General features: G+C 36.2%; 1 long non-coding RNA gene across 1 annotated transcript in view; it reads left to right on the top strand.

The window, feature by feature from the left end:
* Window positions 1-19,021, top strand: part of LOC141542963 (uncharacterized) — a 33,549-nt gene extending 14,528 nt beyond the window's left edge. The window contains exons 3-5 of the long non-coding RNA XR_012482285.1: window positions 6,016-6,216; window positions 10,438-10,494; window positions 18,228-19,021. This is a non-coding gene — a long non-coding RNA (uncharacterized LOC141542963). The remainder of the gene's footprint in view (window positions 1-6,015; window positions 6,217-10,437; window positions 10,495-18,227) is intronic.
* Window positions 19,022-21,501: the final 2,480 nt, after the last annotated feature.

A 21,501-nucleotide genomic window follows, 5' to 3' on the forward strand; every position in this document is an offset into this window, starting at 1 on the left:
GAATTATAGGAGGGTGCTTGTCTTTTGTTTTGATTGTATTTATTTTTTCATCCCTGAATTGATTTTAGAGTTCCTAAAACATGAACCTTTACTACTGGGGACTCTTTTTTGTTTCCTTTTCCCTTTCACCTCATTCCCTTCCCCCCATACACACTGTCTCCCCTGGGGGACAATCTCAGTCTCTTCTGCATTTTCAGTGGAGCCACAGAGCCTCCTAGAGGGACAAAGTTGACAAGTCTTTAATGTTCCTTTCTGGTTGGGTTTCCAGGAACAAAAAACCTCTTGGTTATATATGACGCTTTTCTGTCAGCCTTTCCTCCCTGCCTTTCTGGTAAGCCTTAGAACATTTATTAATTCTGCCAAAGTCTCCAATCACTACCCACATTTTCCCTTCCTAGTCATCTCTTGCTCAGCTGCTTTATTTTACAAATTCTCTTCCTTTATGTGCCAAGTGGCACATCTTGACTTCACAGGATTCAGTAAAATGAGAAACTGTCACTAAAATGTTCCTCAAGTCAGTTATGTAGATTCTCACAGTAAGATTCTCACAGACAGTGCTGCCTCCCAGGCCAACAGAATGATTGTCTTGAAGAAGGCAAAGAGGGAGCTACACTTTCCCCATTCCCACCCATTCTACAGCGATAGTTTGAATAAAAGGGAGTAAATGCAATCAGGTAAGCAAAGCAAAAAGAACTTAGAGGAAAGGACCTCTCAATTCTAAGAAGGGCAAGTAGAAGAAGTGGGTTTCCCAATCTATAGGAGTACTATCCCAAGTGTATGGGCATTATGTCTTTTGCTCTCATTGTTTTAACTCTGATTTTTGAACTTGCCAATATAGACAAAAAGCCTCAGTTTTGATGTTTCAGAAAGAAACATAAACAAGCAGAGAAATTTAGGAAGTAATATATGGAAGATATATAGATGGATAATTATATTTACATGTATGTGTAAATATATATGTGTATATATATATATATGTATATGTATACATATATGCATATATACTGTGGAAATAATGCATTATTATATTGTTTGGAAAAATTACTTTATAATTTAAATCCAACTTTATGTCTTTGTACCCAAAAAGTCATCAGACCTCAGTAACTCTATAGGAATGCTATAAGGCTATATATAATATATAATATAATATATATATACACATATACATATATATATATACATATACATATATATAATGGCTATAAGGAATTTCTTCCAGGTCCTGGATTTGCCCAAAGCATTCTTGTTTTGGGAGCCCACTCCCAGAACTTGTTTGGAAATGCACTCAAACTTGAGTTGTGCAGTACTTTTATCAGATGATTCCTATGGACTCATGTGCAGAAATCTTTGTCAAAATCCTAGATAACAGAAACCCAGAACTTGAAGTAGGAGAGGGGAAAGCCACCCCTAATTTCTGGCTTTCTGCCTCTGTCAAATGACTCCTTAAATTTCTTTCTAAAGCTATTTCAAGTTTGGGAGTTTATTTTGAGAATAACATTGTAGATACACATACACACATACCTGCACACACATGCTGGAATTTGACGGTTTCAATTGCAATCATCTTTTGGTATTCTGTTGTATGAATGAATTTTTTTATTTTTAAGATTAATTTTTTAAAAGAAAAACACCTTCATATTAGAAGTAAAGACACTTGAGTTCTAATCTTCACATTGCCATTAAGTGGCAGTGACATTTTGAGCAAGTCACTTTATTCTTCTAGCCCACAAATCCCCTCATCTGTAAGACATAATTTAACTAAAATTATTCCCTTTAGAATTATCAATTATTTCTGAATTGCCAAATCTAATGTCTTTTTTCTCAATTATCATCCTTCTTAATCTCTCTGCAAACTTTGACACTATCAGCTTCCCTCTTGTCCAAGATATTCTCTTCTCTAAGGGAGACAATGTTTTTAGGACATTGTTCTCTCTGGTTCCCCTGCTGTCTCTCTGACTGATCCATCACAATGTCTTTGGCAATGTTTTAATACAGGTTATTTCCAATAACTATGGGGCTCTCTTTCTTCTCCCTTTATACTATCTTGATTGGCAAGTTCAGAGGTGCAAAATGACACCAATGTTCTTGATATGGGTGTAACTGTGCTTCAGGTGTCAAACTTCCTTCTCAGACTTTTGCAAAGTCCTTTCAGAGAACTCTGAATTTCAAAAGAACCACAACTCTTTCTAGTGGCAAACAAGATAACTTCATCAGACTGTAGCCCTTATCTCCTTCCCCAGTATTCCAATCCTTATCAAAGCAAAACTGAACATTAAAAGAACTAACTAGTTTAGGCCAGGGATGTGTGAAGCACCAATCAAAGTACTCGTCAGGAGGAGGACAACATTGACCATCATCAACTGTAATGAAGAGTGCTCTTTTACATTTGTCTGGATCTGTGTCAATTCATTCCTGAATTCATTCAGTGAACATTTTTAGGAAACTTAAGGAGAAAGTGCTTTCTTAGGTGATGAAGATGATAAAAAGAATGAGTTCTCTACTGTGCAAAAACTTAAGGTCTGGTTGGGGAGATAAGACGTACATAAATAAGTCAGAATTTAGAGGTATATACATATATATATATATATATATATATATATATATATATATATATATATATATATATATATATATAATAAGAGCTATAATACCATGAGTATAGGAAAGGGAAAAAAAAACTTGGCTAAGTCAGAAAGGTTGGGTCCCATTTCTGATATACATACATTTATGCATACATACACACTTCTATATATGGGCATATGTATATGTATATGTATATATATATGAGTGTGTGTGTGTGTCTGTGTCTGTGTCTGTGTCTGTGTGTTTCTAAACACTGCTCTCATGTTTTTCTAATCACTAAAGGAGTGAAAAAAGGTTGTGTGCTTGCTCCCATGCTTCAGTAAGGCTGTCAGATGCCTTCAATGAAAACAAATACATAATCAAGGTCAGCTACCACACTGATGAAAAATTATTTAATTTGAAAAAGCTGCAAGCCAACACTAAAGTAGAGGGAGATGTGATTTTTGCTCCCAGATGTATATGCGCTCAATGCAGGCTCTGAAACTGAGATGCCACAAAATTTGGATCTATTCTCTGCTGCTTATGCTAATTTTGACCTATCAAATTAACACCCTCACCCCCCCCCAAAAGCACAGGTGCTTTACCAGCTAGCATCACATCATCCATACATGGGCCAATACATGGAGACATTGTATGTATCCCTCAACATTCTAGGGTTTTACATTCACAGTTTTTGTTATTTGTGGGCTGGCCATCAATAAATTTTTAGAGATATGCAGCATACTACAAAAATGTTAAAACTTAATAAGTTATAACTGCATAAATACTATATATTATTCATCTATTTTATAATTTACTATAATACATTTATATAAATATATATTCATTATAAACAGTTAAATTTTGTTAAAAGTTTCAGTGCACTAAAGAACTATGGGAAATATATTCTCTTTGGAAATATCTCTGTCATCTCATTCATGGGATTTTATCCATCAGTGATAGTTGAATATTATGCTTTTAATAGGAGAAGGAAATACATGAAGAAGTTGCTACAGCGTGATTTCCAAGACTATGCAAGATAATAATCTCACATAGAAATTGCAATGTTTTGGGTATAGTGTGTTGTGTTGTTTTGTTTTGTATGTTAAATAAATATGCTCAAAATTATTAAAATAAAGGGTTTTTGGAGGGTCTAGAGTGATTTGTGGGTTTTTACATTCAGAAAGGTCCTATATCTGTAATCATGGTGACTGTTCAGAGATGACTCTGACTCTATGTGTGTGTGTGTGTGTATATGTGTGTGTGTGTGTGTGTGTGTGTGTGCTGGGCAAAAGTACTTTATCTCTTATGCTTTCTAGCAACTCTCTCAATATCATAATCTGCACTGTTCAACAAAGTCCCCACTAGTATCTCCCTATATCAATAAAATCATATAACTGACTTTTAAAAGTATGCATTATTATTATTCAACAAATATTTATTAAGGACATGCTATGCACATGTACTATCATATATGCTGCTTGTCTTTATTATAATGACAAGTAAGATAAATCATAAAATTTAAATGTTAAGCAGGACACTATTAAATTGGCCTACCTTAGAATCCACAATGAACAAGGACTGAAATCTAGCTACAAGGAGTTTAGTCATTGGAGTAAATTGCAAAAGGTTAGCTGCTTTAAAAAATTCCAGTAGCAATAAAAAAATTGGGTTTAGTTAGTGATGGGTTGAAGGAAAGGTGCTGTGATCAGATAGAATGGTGAGGAAGTTTAAATATTGGAAGTGAAGCATCAGTGTCTTGTAAGATAGCCCAGTTAAGGATATTCTTGAAGTATATCTGAAGTAGAACAGAGAGAAGTTCTATAAAGCCAACAAAATAAGCAACCCAAGGAATGATTGGGTTATCAGATGGGTTACCAAAGACAAAGTTGGAACCAGTGAGTATGATAGTGGGGGACACTATGTAGAGAAACAATATGATCTGATGTATAAGAAATCTAAAAGCAAGGTCAATGGCAAGAAGGAACAATGGATAGCTTCAGTCATTATAAGAGAAGATAGAGAAAGATACAGGGAGACAATCCAAAACTGGTATTAAAGTCTCATCAAGACCCCTGTTCTCTATCCTTATTTCATAGAATCCAAGGCAGAGAGAAAATGTAAAACCTCCAAAGAAACAATCAAAGAATAGATGTGTTGTCTTTAGGAGAGCCAAATTTCATTTAAAGCAAGGAAGTTGAAGGAGAAAGAATATAAGAGAAGTTGGATTAAGATACACGGCCGTTTGCCCACAAAATATATCAAAATCAAAAATGTAGTATGCTACAAAGAACAGCATAAAAGCAATAGAAGAAAAATGAAGATATCACAAGAAACACAGGTGTGGGATAGGAAAGAATGAGAAGCAGTTGTAAAGATTCAAAGAGAAGGAGTTAGTCTGAAAGGTTTGTGATTAAAACAATGGGATTGGATAATTGGGTGTTGATGGAAGCTTTGGTTTAAGAGACAGAAGAGAGGCATATTAGAGAAAAATAGAAATTTTAAAATGAAGAATGCATCGAAACTGAATGGATCATTTCCAAGTTTCCCTGTCTTGAAAAAGTCCTAACTAAACCTTACCAATTCCAATCAATTCAATAAACATTTATTAAGTATCAGGAACTGTGCTGAATGCTGGAGATACAAATAAGAAAAAGAAAGTTTGTTCCTGTTTTCAAGGAGTTTATAATTTAATGGGAGAAGACAATACACAAGAGGAAGCTAATATGAGAAAAGAGACATTAATTTAAGGATGGGGATCCTCCAGCCCCCAGACTATATTAAATTCATGAAATTGTTTGCATAATTAATGTCAGGCAATGATGATCTGAAAGACAGGTAGAACAGCTTTCCACTGCTTGACTTCTTTAAGCTGACAATTTTATATGGCCCACAAATGATATTATATACATCTAACTGGTTCTTGGCAGAAAAATGGCTGCCTACCCCTGCATTAGGGGATACCAGGGATTCCAGAGTCTTTCATTTCTTGCCCAAGATTTCATTATAACAGTAGTTTTCTTTAGCCACCTAGAAACTCCATTGGCTTTCTTTTTTAAAAAATTAATTCAAAAATCAATCAATTAATTAATTTTAAAAATTAATTAAAAATTTTTTTTAAATTACTGAAATTAGCATTTTGTCCTACCTCCTCCACCCATACCTGTCTAAAGCTTCTGCACAGCATCAATTCAATAGTATCATCACTTTGTTAATCCTCTCATCCCATTCACTTGTCCTTTCTTTGCCATCTGGATTTTGCTGAATTTGCCAGAGAGTAATTCACCTTCTCATTTAATAGTTTCATCAATTCCTTCTGCCTCTCCTGCTCAGTCTCATAGAACTCCTCAACCTCAGTACTTTATACAAACATGGAGCCCAATTTAGTTCTAGTTAGCATGCTTCTGCCAGTTCTTGAAGGGTTAATATCCATCCCTTTCTCTCTTTACACAGAGCAGGTGCAGCCACAAACCCACCTTGGAGATGAATTGAGCTCCTTAAAAGCCACATCCAGTGTTCCTGAGAGTAGCCGTTGGTTGTTGGAGATGCAGAAGGTTTGTGCCAAGAAAAGAAACGACTCTTCAGTGCAGTAGCCCCACCAACCACACAGAGATATGTGGCTGAAATCCCCAACCCTGGAGATTTGATGTTAAGGTAACAGAAGGAACTACTTGGTGGACTGCCGTGGAAGCTATCAGGAAGGCTGTTTATCCATATTTCATGCTCCTTATAATAGTAGAACATTATCTTTGGTTCTTGCCCCATATTCCTATGCCCCAATACATAATCTTCTTCCAGATCCTACTCACATCTCAGTACCACAGGCTGCCTGGCCACTGTAAGCAGATATCTGGGGGTTTTGAAGCAGATATCTGGGGTTTGTCTAACTTTGTCATCTGTGAAATATGTGATGAAGGGAGGCAGAAGTTAGGAGATTAGCAGGAAACCATGAGGAAAAAGTTCCAAACTGGGTCCTGGCAGGTGCAGGTCAGGGACGTTCTCTCATTGCCCCAGACTCACTTACTCTGAGGAGAAAAATAACCACATTGCAGAAAACATTGGAGCCCATGGTAGAATCAGAGCTGCAATTGATGTGTACCTAGGTGGGCTATGGCTGGTCATTTGGTATTTTATGTGTTATGGCCAGAGCACTGGGAATCTCTTGTCCCTGTTGGATGGTTTCCACCAATGATGCCATTGGCTTTATTAATCTTCCCTCCCCAATCCCCACCCACCTAAGTAATACTTGGAAATATACTCCCTATCATTCCTGTTTCTTGTTTCATTCTCTTCCTAGAGCTAAACTGGTTTTTACAGCCCCTAATACATAGTAAGAGCTTAATTAAATGATTGTTAATTGACTTGCTAATCAATCAATAAGCATTTATTAAGTGTCTTCTATGTTCCAGGCACATTAATAATCTCTGTGGATACATAAAGAAGCGAAAGACAATTCTTGCCCTTAGGGAATGCACAGTCATTTCTGGGCCAGACATACAAAATTATCAACTTGTGGAACTCAAGTGGTAGAAGGTAATTGTACCTGGCTTTCAGCTTATCATTGCCCATGGTTTATTATACAAATGATTTCACAAGCCTTTTACAGCCTAGGAGGTTCCCCATCCCTGTTCTAAAGGGAGAGACAAAATACAAACAAGCTATATGCAAGATGAAATAGGAGATAATTAAGAGAGAAATTACTATAACCTAGAGAGATTGGAAAAGGCTTCCTATAAAAGAAATTTGGACTGAGTTTTGTTCGATGTGAGAAGAGTCCCATACCTTAATAACTAATGGGGTTACTCCATCTACCTGCATCATGTCACACACAGATATAACTATATTTTTTTTTCCCTGAGGCTAGGGTTAAGTGACTTGCCCAGGGTCACACAGCTAGGAAGTGTTAAGTGTCTGAGACCAGATTTGAACTCTGGTCCTCCTGAATTCAAGGCTGGTGCTCTATCCACTGCGCCACCTAGCTGCCCCGACATAACTGTATTGATATGATTCTTCCATTTCATCTCTTTGACATCGTTGTTCATCTTTCCTGCTCAATACTTACACAATTTCCTGAACTCAGTATCTTATCTTATACTGTTTGATAGTTTATCATAAATCCCGTTTTAGCCCCATCTAGAATGTGACCAATCAGACCTTCTTATCATCTCCCCTCTCACTCAGAATTCCACATAGACTTCATGAACAACCTAGTCATTCATGACTGAAGTTGAGAACTGCTCACAGGGACAAATCACCAAAATTAACCTCCAGAACCAGATATTTATCTGTTTTCCCCTTTCTCCAAAGCTTCTTTTCTTGCTCTCTCAAAATCCTGTGGATTCTAAAAGCAAATGAGACTCAACTCTGTGTGTTCTAGTTTTATCACTACCCAGCTCCTTCTCTTTCCCACCATCCACTTTATCTACCACAAAGAACCCTTTGCTGTCCTGCTAGCCTCTTTCAGTAGTGGGTGGGCAGGAGATAAGAATTATAGAAGGCTGTTTGTCTTTTGTATTGATTGTACTTATTTTTTTCATCCCTGAACTGATATTGAAGTTTCTAAAAGCATGAACCTTTTCTACTGGGGGTTCTTTTTTGTTTCCTTGTCCCCCCCTCAGTTTCCCTTCTTCCCCCTCAGACTGTTTCCCTTGGGGGACAATCCCAGTCCCTTCTGCATTTTCAGTGAAACCACAGAGCCTCCTAGTGAGACAAAGTTGACAAGCCTTTCATTCTCCTTTCTGGTTGGGTTTCCAGGAGCAAAACCTCTTGGTAGTAGTATTCTGACTTGCCTGAATGCTTTTCTGCCAGCTCTTCCTCCCTGCCCATCTGAACTAAGTCTCAGAAAGTCTTTATTAGTTCTGCCAGATTCTCCTACCCCTACCCCCTTCCCAGTCACTTCTTGCTCAGTTGCTTGATTTTACAGCTCCTCTTCCTTTATCATTTCTCCTTCCATAGATAAGAAGTGGCACATCTTGACTTCACAGGATTTAGTAAAATGAAAAACTGTCACTAAAATGTTCTCTAAGTAAGTTATGTAGGGGAAGACTCTGACAGACTGCCCCAAACAGCCCAGGCCAGCAGGATGATTGTCCTGAAGAAAGAAAAGCTGCACTTCCCTACATTATAAACCCAACCCCATCCTCATGGCCGTGAGGATGGGGGATGATTTTAAGAACTGTAGAAAAAAAGCTAGAATTCAAAATCACTAGGAGACACTTAGATTATATTTTCTGTAACTATTGCCTCCTATTTTTAAAGGAATCAAATCTGATATTTTCCCCTCCATCTCACATTGTACTCACAGCAGCTGCTGACATGGGGAATTAGAGTGCTCAATATGGAGTCAGCAAGACCTGAATTAAAATGTAGCCCCAGACACTTACCTATCAGTTGTTTGACCCAAGGCTCATTACTTTATCCCTGGGTTTTTTTTTTTATCAGTTTCCTCTCCTGAAAAATGACAATAATCATAGCACCTACTTCACAGGCTTGTTGTCCAAGATCAAATGAGATCTTTTTTAAAAGTACTTAACACTGTGCCTGGTACATAGAAAATGTTACATAAATGTTTATTCCAGTTGTCTCAACCATTGATCAACCATTGTTAGGAATTGTCAAGATTTATCCATAGTGGAGTAGGGGGAGCAAGAGGAAGCATGCAGCTTCTCCCTGAGGTCTTTGATCCAAGTCCCTTGAAATATGGACAAAAGCTGGAAATATAGAGGCTACTGTCAATGACAACAGTTACTGTTAGGGGAGAGGGTTTTAAATTTAATTGACTAATACAGAACCCAAGCCTATCAAAGCTTTCTGATAGATGGCTTAGGAGTCACACTTGGAGCTGGAAAAGGCCTTAGATGTAATCTAGTTAACTACATTAAACTCAAATAGAATAGGGACTAATAATCGTTGCATAAGGATTTCTCTGTTAGCTATATAATGATGTAGAAAAACACACACTAACATGTGCTGTGTGTGTTTTATTTATCTTGTTAAACATTTTCCAGTTACATTTTAATCCACTTATGGCTGCCCTTGAGTCATTTGTATACCCCAAGGAGGCCCAGGGGCCAGGTGTTTGACACTTCTGATCTAGTCCAACCTCTTCACACTGGTTAAATGTGGTGAAATATTCTACCTAAGGTCACCCAAATGATAAAAGGGTAGGAATTGAATCCAGGCCTATTGATTCCAAAATGCAAAAAAATTTTTTTCATGTTCTTCTCCTATCTTCTTCCCATAATTTTTTCCCCCCTGAGGCTGGGAGGTTAAGTGACTTGCCCAGGGTCACACAGCCAGGAAGTGTTAAGTGTCTGAGGCCAGATTTGAACCCAGGTTTTCCTGAATTCAAGGCTGGTGCTCTATCCACTGCGCCACCTAGCTGCCCCTTCTTCCCATAATATTAATAACTTTACCTCTCTTTATTTTCACTGATATCACCATAGTAAAAGTTGTTTTTTTTTTTTAATTGTTCCTTTGGATCAATACTAAAGAGTAGATTACTGCCAAAACCCTAAGCAAATGGAAACCTTCCTCAGCTATTGTTTAGTAGATGGGTTTAAGGAGCCAAATCCTTCTCCTATTTCAAAAGAACTCCATCCTGGGATCTTTTTGTTCCATAGGAAATGGGGAGAGGGGAGGAGGGATGAAAGAAATTTGATTAATTCCTTTCTTTCAATTAGAAATTAGATTATCTAATTTTATATCCTGGTTTATATCCTCTTAATTGTGTTTTTTAATATATAGAAAGCAGTCTTCACTTGTATTTAGAATCCAGTGCCAACTTGAGAAGATATGGTTCTGAATTGTTATACAATTGGCATGCCTTGCTTAATAAATTGATATTCTAAGACCTTTATTTCTCAATTATTTCAGATGTCACCCATCACACAGCACAATATCATGGCACTTCCTAAGGATATAAAGTGACAGGTAGGTCCATAGTTTTTGATGAAAGTTGCATAGGATTTCTCTTCAAATATTGTCTTGCCTTGAAATATTTGTCAGCCCATTTCTTATATGTTCCATTGGGTTGGTCAAACTCAACTCTTCTGTAGTAAGATTTTTAGCAATTATTTGATGTCTCATAGAAAGCATACTGAAGCTTAAACTGCTCCTGAGTATTTTTAATTAAATTATTTTTCCTACTTAGCAAGAATTTATTTTCTTTTTTCTTCTCCATTCCACCTTCAAACCATTGAACAAGCTTTTTTTTTTTAAAGAAACTAAACATTATAACAAATATACATTAGTAAATATATATAATAAAGAGAAGCAAATCCTGTCATTGGCCATGTTTAAAACTGTATGCCTTGTTCTGCATTTTGAATTCATCACCTCTCTGACAGAAAATTGTTTTATTTTTAGTCCTCTGGAAATGTGATTTGCCTTCTAAAATTCTTTAATGTAAGCATGGTATAAATGTTATACAATGCTGTCATTATATAAATTGTTCTCTTGGAGCTGCTCACTTCACCCTGAATAACTTCATACAAGTCATCAATTTTCTCTGAAAGTATTAATTTTGCCATTGCTTTGGGTACAATAGTATTCTATTATATTCATATTTATAATTTGTTCAGTTATTTCATAATTGATGGGCATCCCCTTAATTTATGGATTTCTATTGCTATAAAAAGAGCTGCTACAAATAGTTTTGCACAAATGTATCCTCTTTGTTTTACCTCTTTGGGGTATTTTTAGCTGTGATATTACTAAGTCACAATTTAGTGATTTGGGGAACATGGAAATTATCTTTCTGAATAACTAGACCAATTCACAATTCTACCAACAGTGCATGAATGCGTTTTTTTCCCAGGGCCCTTAAGCATTTGTAATTTTCTTTTTTGGTCACATTTGTCAATATAATAGGTAAGAGAAGGAACATCAGAGTTACTTTAATTTTTATTTTTCCAGTTATTTGGGATTTGAAACATTTTCATATAGTTATAGCTTGAATTGAATTTCTTATTTTAGCAACTTGTTTGTTCATATCCCTTCATCATTTATCAATAAGGGAATGGATCTTCTTATAAATGTGAGTTAATACATTAGAAATAAGACCATTATCAGGGAAACTTGATGCAACCTATCCTAATATTTAATGTTATGTTAAGTAATTTGTAATATAAAAGTGATTTGTGAAAGAAATGAGTTCTCATGGAGAAGATGGTAGGGCTTTTCTGAAAATCCCATTTTTTTTCTTTTCTTAAAAGATACAGCTGGACATCATCAACATTATTCTCTCTCTTAGAAAGCATGTAGAAGCACTGCATGAATTAAGAATTCTAACACTAAACTTTACCCCAAATTAAAACAGATGAAAAGAAACTAAGTTCTTCAAAATAAATCACTGACTCAACATGCATTTTAAAAATGTCTCCTTTAAGCCAGACACTGTGTTGGGCATTGGAGACAAAACAGAAAAATGAGACTGTCACTATCATCAAAAAGCTTGCATTTGACTGGAAGGAAGAACAGAGCATACAACATGTTTATAGTTAAGTAAATACAGATACAAAATAAATGCAAAACAGTAAATTGTTAGGGTCACTGACACCTGGGAAAATCAAGAAAAGCCTCTTATTATAGTTAGCCCTTGAGCTGAGCCTCGTAGGGACCTGAAAGCTCTAAAAGTAGGGGGAAGGAAAGCAAGTATTTTAGGCATAGGATACACAACCTGTTCAAAGGCAAAGAGCAAGGAAGTGAAATCCCACCTAAGCAGACTATTTGTGAAATGTGTGAAGAGGAATAATGTATAATAAATGTAGCTATCAGTCAGATTGTAAAGACCTTTAAATGCTTGAGAAGCTTTTGTAGTATACTTTATAATAAATATTAAAACATCTTGAATTACTTGAGGTCTGTCTATAATTTTCATAAAAGGGTCTGACAGAATATAATCTACAGAATGTCACTCCAAGGCTATCTTTCTCCATTTCTGAGTAATTGTGCATGTCTCTGGAGAAAAATATTTTAAACTCTTTAACTCTCTTTTTATTCAATTATATAATCAAATATAGCATTGAAATAAATGTTTGCAAGGCCAACTTGAAATAGAAAAAGATATGACAAAGCAAAGAACATTTCAAGTGCATTTTACAAAGTCAAATTTAGATCTAATGTAAGGAAAAACTTAGACCTACTTAAAAATGTAATGGGTAACTTCAAGGATTATTGGATTTCCTCTCACCAGATATCTTCAAACAGAATCTGGGTGGACCTTGCCAAGTAGATGGTAGAAAGGACTTTTTTATGGATCATATTATGTGATCTCAGGTTGCTTTAAATTTTAAGATACTATAATGTTAATTTGAAATTATGTCCAAAGAGCTATAAAACTGTGCATACTCTTTGTTGTTTTTTTTTAAATTTTTAATTTAAATGTATTTTATAGCTTTTTATTGACAAAACATATGCATGGATAATCTTTCAATACTGACCCTTGCAAAACCCCTCCTTTCTCCTACCCCCTCCCCTAGATGCCAGGTAGTCCAATACATGTTAACTATGTTAAAATATATATTAGATCCAATATATGTATGCATATTTATACAGTTATCTTGCTGCACAAGAATAAAAAAGGATGTAGAAAGAAAAAAACACCTGAAAAGGAAAGCAATAATGCAAGCAAATAATAAGAGAAAGGGTGAAAATGCTATGTTATGGTCCACATTCAGTTCCCACCATCCTCTCTCTGAGTGTAGATGGCTCTCTTCAATACTGAACACTTGGAACTGATTTGGTTCATCTCGGGCCTCATCCATCAGTTCATGTAAGTCTCTCCAGGCCTTTCTGAAATCATCCTGCTGGTCATTTCTTACAGAACAATAGTATTCCATAATACTCATATACCACAATTTATTCAGCCATTCTCCAACTGATGGGCATCCACTCAGTTTCCAGTTTCTGGCCACTACAAAGAGGGCTGCCACAAACATTTTTGCACATACAGGTCCCTTTCCCTTCTTTAGTATCTCTTTGGCATACAGACCAGTAGAGATACTGCTGAGTCAAAAGATGTGCATACCATTTGATACAGCAGTGCTATTACTGCGTCTGTATCCTACAGAGACCATAAAAGAAGGAAAAGGACCCACATGTGCAAAAATGTTTGTGGCAAGAAACTGAAAAATGAATGGATGTCTCCAAATTGGAGAATAGCTGAATAAGTTATGGGATGTGAATATAATGTGTTATTATTGCTCTATAGGAAATGGAGCAGGGTGATTTCAGAGAAGCCTGAAAAGACTTACATGAATTGGTGCTGAGAGAAATGAGCAGAATCAGGAGAAACTTGCACATAATAACAGCAAGATTATGCAATGATAAACTGTGATAGACTTAGCACTTTTTACCTATATAGTGATCCAAGATAATTCCAATTGACTTGGAATGGAAAATGCCATACACAATCAGAGAAAGAACTAAGGAGATTGAAGGCAAATTGAAACCTTCTATTTTAACCTTTTTTTGTTTGTTTGTTTTTTTTTTTTTCTTGTGGGTGTTCCCTTTTATTCTGATTCTCTTTTACAACATGACTAATATGGAAATATGTTTAAAATAATTGTATATCTATAACCTATATTAGATTGTTGCTTTATGGAGGGGGGAATAAGAAAGTGTAATGTTCCTCTCTAAATTATAATGTTCACTGGGAGCAGGTTTCTTGGGGAGCTTCTGGGAGCAGCCTTAGTTTCAGTTCAGTTCAATAATCACCTTAAATTCAGCCAAGAGTTAGAGTCCAAATCCGTTATTATCTCTTTCCAAATATTGTCTCTGTCCTTGGACCCAGTTAGCTTTCTTAGAGAGAGGCCTATTTCTCTCCTTGGTTCCGAGAGCTCTTGCTGCTAGTCCTTTGTCTCTGCCAGCTGCAGCCTCTCATCCCCCCAATGTCTCCAGCCAGCACAAAGGTGGAAGTTGGAATGAATCTGACCCTGCTCCAAGAGTGGACTTCTGTGTCTGACCCTGAGAGCTTCTTGCTTATATGCTGTACACTGAGCACACACCAATCATTATATCACTAGGAAACCATTATTTGTTGTAGGATTAAATCAATGTTAAATTAGATTTAACTATTGTCTCCTCAATTCCACTTAGTACCTTGTTTCAAGTTCTGGCCCATAACATCTCCTTGGAGGATCAGATCAATCATACTGAACTATGCTAAATTAGTTAATTATTGTCTCTATCCATTCCACTGTCTTAGTACCTTGTAGGAATCATAACAAGGAAGGAAGAGAGAAACAAAAAAATCTTACAAAAATGAAAACTACCTTTACATATAATTGGAAAAATAAGAGATTATTAAGTTTAAGAAAAAGATAATGTAATGCTATTAGACTAATCTAATAAATTCTCATCTATGGAATGAATGATGAAATTATGACTAGCAATTCTGGTTCCTAGAGCAAGCACCTCAAAATCCATCAGTAGGCAAAAAGCATGAGAAATACCCTTTAGTCACTTTTTAAAGATAAGTTCAGGCAGACAAGGGAGTCCTCAGATCTCAGGACCCAACGATCAATGCAACTGAAACTGAACTTGGTCAAATGATTTGTCCACACAAGTCGGAAATAATAGATTTGATATTCAAACATAAATGTTCAGACTCTAAATTTAGTGCTCGTTTCTCTAGATGACTCAGTGAATCCAAAGTTATCTGCCTGTTTGCTCTCTACTCAGAATGAGCAGGTTTTCTTTGTTATTAGGTCATGTCTTTCAGATTTGGTTGTTCAATCCACTCTCATTTTCTGAGAATAAGTGTTTGTACACTCTCTGGGAGACAAAATAAGAAGTTTTATAACTTCTGTCCAATTATTGCTATGGAGCTAACTTTCAGCCCAACACTTTCTGAACTCCATAGTTCTCTGGTGATTTCTTAAGCCAATGTCCACATACTTCTAACTCAAAGATAAGTCAAATGAACTTCTATTTGGAGGAAAGAAAACATATAAAATAAACTTCAATGAAGTTTTTACAGTAAAGATCATTTAAAAATCTTGTCTTTTGACTTACTGGATAAGGATAAATAATAAAGACTGAATCTTGGGGGGAAAGATGAAAACTTTTTTTTTTAAGTTCTTTACATGTTTGGAAAATGTGAGACTTTTCAAAAGTTTTCACTGGGGAAAAATATTCCTTCTGATCTGAAACTGAGTGTGAATTTGAAAAGATCAAACAATCTTTAAATATGCCTTAAACATGCTTTAAATCACAGCCAAAGGGCATTTGCACAATATACAATCATTTCTTCCTTCTTTCTCCCAAAATGTCACTTAAAGAAAAGGGCATGAAAGACCTCTAAACTATCATGTCAATAGCTAAGTTTCAGGACAACACGTTCAGATAACAAAACAAACAAAAAACAGAGGGAATGCAAAGGTAGTTACTTGAATTGGAAAATGAGCTTGAATCCAGGATATTTAGGCATCAATACAAACTAGGACTGGGCTGCCCCATCTTTCCCTTCACCTATTTCAAGTACTGTAAGCCCAATTCTAGTTAAGGTCATTGGATCATAGGTCTACTGCACAGGATATCTAATCTGAATTTCTCTTTGATTTTTAATTAAAAATATACTAGATTTATTAACATCATTTTAATAGACTTATTTATTAAGCAAATATTTCCACTAATGACACCATTCCTTTCTATTTTAGAAATGAGCTATATAAAATTTTTGGCTCAATTTTTTAAATTTGCAAAATAAAGGTGTTCTTAGGCAAGAACAACTTATTTTTCCAAAATAAGCAATAGTTCAAGAAATAACCTATCTGTACAGAGTTTCATTTTTAAATATATATGTATATATATTAAAGTTTTATTTATTTTATTCTAAACTTAATAAAAAATAAAAAAGTTTCCATAACATAGTAGAATAGAAGAGAGGGGGAAAAAAAGATGATCATATGTGGAACTAAAAATCTATTATCGACAACTTGCCATTCCTTTTAGATATATAATAAATTTATCATGTAACTCTTTCCCTCCCCCTTTTTTTCCAGGGGAGTTAGTGACTCCAGCATCTGTAGAATTTATTTAAAAAAACAAACAAAAAAAAAAAACAGGAAAAGATTGACTAAGTCAAGATAAAGTTTAGATTTGGCCTTCAGCAAAATCAAGATGAGAGATTCTTATGGGCTCAAGCCCTATCAGCTTTCAGCAAAAAAAAAAAAAAAAAAAAAAAAAAAAAAAATATATATATATATATATATATATATATATATATATATATATATATATATATATATATATATATATATATATGGAATCTGGAAAGATCCAGGAAGAAATGGACTGTTTCATTTAGGAACTCATTATAAACTCATTATACTGTCTTCATATCCTGGCATTTGGGAGTTGAGTGGAGTTGAGTTCTAAATCTCTGGTCTCACAGATGTGTAATCTATCAGGGAAGGAGATAATTGGCTGCCTCAGGAAAAATCAGGAATATTTTTATCCCTTTTAAAAGTTTGGTCCTACAATTCTGAGATACCACTACACACCTGTCAGATTGGCTAAGATGACAGGAAAAGATAATGATGAATGTTGGAGGGGATGTGGGAAAACTGGGACACTAATGCATTGTTGGTGGAGTTGTGAATGGATCCAGCCATTCTGGAGAGCACTTTGGAACTATGCCCAACAAGTTATCAAACTGTGCATACCCTTTGATCCAGCATTGCTGTTATTGGGCTTATATCCCAAAGAAATACTAAAGAGTGGAAAGGGACCTGTATGTGCCAAAATGTTTGTGGAAGCCCTTTTTGTTGTAGCTAGAAACTGGAAGATGAATGGATGTCCATCAATTGGAGAATGGTTGGGTAAATTATGGTATATGAATGTTATGGAATATTATTGCTCTGTAAGAAATGACGAGCAGGAGGAATACAGAGAGGCTTAGAGAGACTTACATCAACTGATACTGAGTGAAATGAGCAGAACCAGGAGATCATTATACACTTCAACAATGATACTGTATGAAGATGTATTCTGATGGAAGTGGATATCTTCAACATAAAGAAGATTCAACTCACTTCCAGTTGATCAATGATGGACAGAAACAACTACACCCAGAGAAGGAACACTGGGAAGTGAATGTAAATTGTTAGCACTACTATCTTTCTACCCAGGTTACTTATACCTTCGGAATCCAATTCTTACCATGCAACAAGAAAATTGGATTTACACACATATATTGTATCTAGGTTATACTGTAACACATTTAATATATATGGGATTCCCTTTCATCTAGGGAAGGGAGTAGAGGGAGGAAAGGGAAATTTTAGAAAAATGAATACAAGGGATAATGTTGTTAAAAAAAATTACTCAGGCATATGTACTGTCAAAAATTATAATTATAAAATTAATTTTTAAAAAAGAGTTTGGTACTAGAAATAGAGCAGTTGCTTTGATTTTCCCCCTAAATCCTCTTGGTGCCAATTCACAGTATCATGTTTCTGATACTGGTCACATTTCAGGTTCATTGTCTGACCTGTTCCTGTAACTAAATATTTTGAGTCTGAATGAATTCATCAATCACAAAACACAAAAAAAGAGGAAAGAAGCTAGGAAGTTGATCCTGCATTGGGGCTAGTGAGTTAAAGCTGTAAGCTAAAGTTTAAATCTACAACCTTATTTCAAGATTTGCCATTTGTTCCTAGGATGCATCAGCTGCTAAAGAAAAGTGGTGACACAACTGTGTCCATAGTGGGGCCTGGGCTTCGTTGGGACATCCCAGTTCAAGACTATTGTCATCTGAAGAGAAAGAGATGGAATTCCTTGTGACCATTGGATGGTATCTAGCTGAGATGTCTTCTACCCTACTAGTCTCCCATATACCAAGAGGATTTTCTTTAAAAAGGCCACAGCTGATTTTTCCTTCTAAAAATATTACCTGATCTTTACAATTGTCTATATTGTCATGGTGGTAGAGGAGAATTGGACTAGGTGGGATGGACTGGGCTGGATTGATCTGAACTGGTTGTAAAAAAAATTTCAGACTCCCTAATATCTTTATATATATTTATCTGAAAGAGTTGCTCATTTTCCCCATGTTAACTACTTGGGCAATCAAATCTATGAACCCCCATGTCCTTCAACCCACCAAATATATCCAATTGAAAACTATCACATATAATAATACATGACTGCTGATTAAGAGAACACAAAGAGTTCTTCTCCAGAAAGAGTTGCTCTTCTGGTTTTCCTCTCCTGATTCTGACTGATTTCCTCACCTACCTGAGAGACCCCTCATTTTCACACAGTGGTTGCCTGCTGCCCAGACTGCTGCTCTGCCTTTTCCAGGACAATCTATAAAGAAAGCATTCATAGCCTTTGGGCCATTAGAGATAGAGATGAGAGGAACCTTAGAAGAAATCTAATATAACCCTTCATTTTATACATAAGGAAATTGAATGCAAAGAAACTAAATGATTTACCCATGGCCACATAGGTAATAAATAAATAATGGATTCAGGATTTAAGCTCAGTATTTTTTATTCCAAATTCAGAGCTCTTTCTATTGTACGTTATCCTGCCTCTAGCTTTAGAATAAAAAAAAAAAAAAAAAAAAAAAAAAGATTTGGAGATCACTTTGGAAAGGTTAAAGAGCCTCCTTTTTGTCTTGCTAACATGGCTGATCTTCCTGAGTTCAAAATCTGACTTCAGATAGGATTAGCTATATGACCCTCGACAACCAAATTTAATACCATTGACCTCAGTTTTATCATCTATAAAATGAGTGGGAGAAGAAAATGGGAAATCACTCCAGTATCTCTGCCAAGAAAACCTTAAATGGGATCACAAAGGTCAGACATGACTGAAAAATAAAATATTTTCTATTCTCTGAGGTCTTGACCCATTCTCCCTGCCAGCATCCTTTTTTCAAATAGAATGAATATGTGTTATGCTGGCCAATATATTAAACCAGTCTTTCACATTATGATTGCATCTCCTACTAGTTAGATACCCCAGGCTGCACATCCTCTGTCTTGTTCCCACCCACCCTGGTTTTCTTGGCTGTGGTTTCCTTCTGCTCAAAAGTCCTGCCTTCTTCTTGTGACTAAGAGAGGGAAAGCAAAAGTTCTTGTGGCAGACTTTGATGGAGTTCTCTCACTGTGTCACTGGTACTGCAGAAATAAAGGCCACTATCTTCAGGACTCACACCAATCACTGTCAATGTGGAAGATTTTGACTCTAGTTGAGTAATAGGGAACTTGGTTTTATTAAATCCCTTCTCATAGGTGGCTTCGAAGCCCTGGTTCACAATACCAATAAGCACCAAACCCTGCTGTGGAAGCTGCTGGTACCATAACATGGCAGCAAATTGACCCTCATTTTGATAGCAATCAATCTTCACTGAGGTCCCACTCCTCCAGATCCCTCTGCTTGGCTTCTGAGAAACGAGCTCCCCAAGACCAGCACCTGATAGAACACAAAATGGAGAGATAAGAGAAAGCAGTCACTTCTGGACTCAGAGAAAGCCATAACTGGGAAAATGTATATTATTTTGCCTTTCTCCAACCACCATTTTTCCAACCCTTGCCTATATCATTTCAGAACCCAATACCATCATATTACCTTTCTCCCCTGAGGGTGAGGTAGAATCCTGTCCATACTGTACTTCATTTACTGCCTGAAGCAATGCTTTAATACCCTTAGTACTCCTTCATGCCCTCTAAGAAGATCTATTCTCCCCCTTCTTTCCCTGGTACCTTCACTACTGCTTCCCCATTCCCACATCAGTAGATTTCATAATACATACCAGGCCCCAAGAGCAATAGGAGAAACAACATTTTTATTCTTGGCTTCCTTCTTGTGCTTTGGGGAGAGGCTGAGATGAAGAGGAGTCTCAGTATTTCTCTGCTTTCTTTTTCTCTTTTCTCTCTGCGTCTGGCCCCTCCTCTCCTCAAAATTCATTTTATAGAAACATGGAGTAGCTATGGTATGGCCTCTAGTGGGACTGTGGGACAATTTCACCTAAAAATCAGCCTCATTCACAAGAACTCTCTACTCATCCCATCCCACATATCTATATAGAACCCAGAATATTGGTGTGGGAAAGGACCCAAATGAGGAAACCCAAACCCTTAAAAGTTTAGTCAATTGCTCAAAGTTTTTCTGGGTCTAAGATAGTGTTACATGTGATTTATTGAACAGAGAGCTCCTACCCACTCATCCCTTTTCTCAGAATGACCAGATATGGTTCCTGGAATAGATTAATCCATGGATATTCAGATCATGAACCTCACTTTACTCTAACCTGAGAATAAAATCTGATACCATTCCCTAGGATAAAATGAAGAAGGCTTCTTCCCAGGGTCTCCTTTCCATAGCCATGGTCATAACCCTAATAGAAAGAGCAGCTGGTGGGATAGTGGATAAAGTTGCAGGCCTGGCTTCAGGAATACTCATGTTCCTGAGTTCAAATCTGGTTTGAAAAAAATTTATTATTTTTGTATGATATTAATAGCTCATTATTTAGTTAGGATCCAGGCTTTTATGTCAGTTAATCTCTGAAAAAGACAACTGATTGATGAAATGTACCCTCAGGGTACATGCTTCTCAAACTTGGGCCAGACCCCACCCAACTAGGAGAACATACATTTGTTTAGAGTATTAAAAAAAAAAAAAAATCAACCCTAGGCAAGTTTTTGCTCCAAGGAAATGACTCACTGTCCTTGTAACCCTCCATTAAAGTTTAGGGTGACCCAGTTTATGAAGGAGAAAACCAAAAAAAGGCAGAGTGATGTGGGTACAAATGGATTCCCTTGTTCATATTAAAAGGCAGCTGGAGGCAGCCAAATATCATGATCCTTGTCCATGGATGAGGATTGATTTTTACTTACCAGGGGCATCCTGTTTTACAGAGATATTTAAAGCACTCAGTATCTATATTGGGAGTCTAATTTTCCAAGAGAAACCACTGATAGTCAA

This window comes from Sminthopsis crassicaudata, chromosome 5 (genome assembly GCF_048593235.1).
Source record: "Sminthopsis crassicaudata isolate SCR6 chromosome 5, ASM4859323v1, whole genome shotgun sequence".
NCBI lineage: Eukaryota > Metazoa > Chordata > Mammalia > Dasyuromorphia > Dasyuridae > Sminthopsis > Sminthopsis crassicaudata.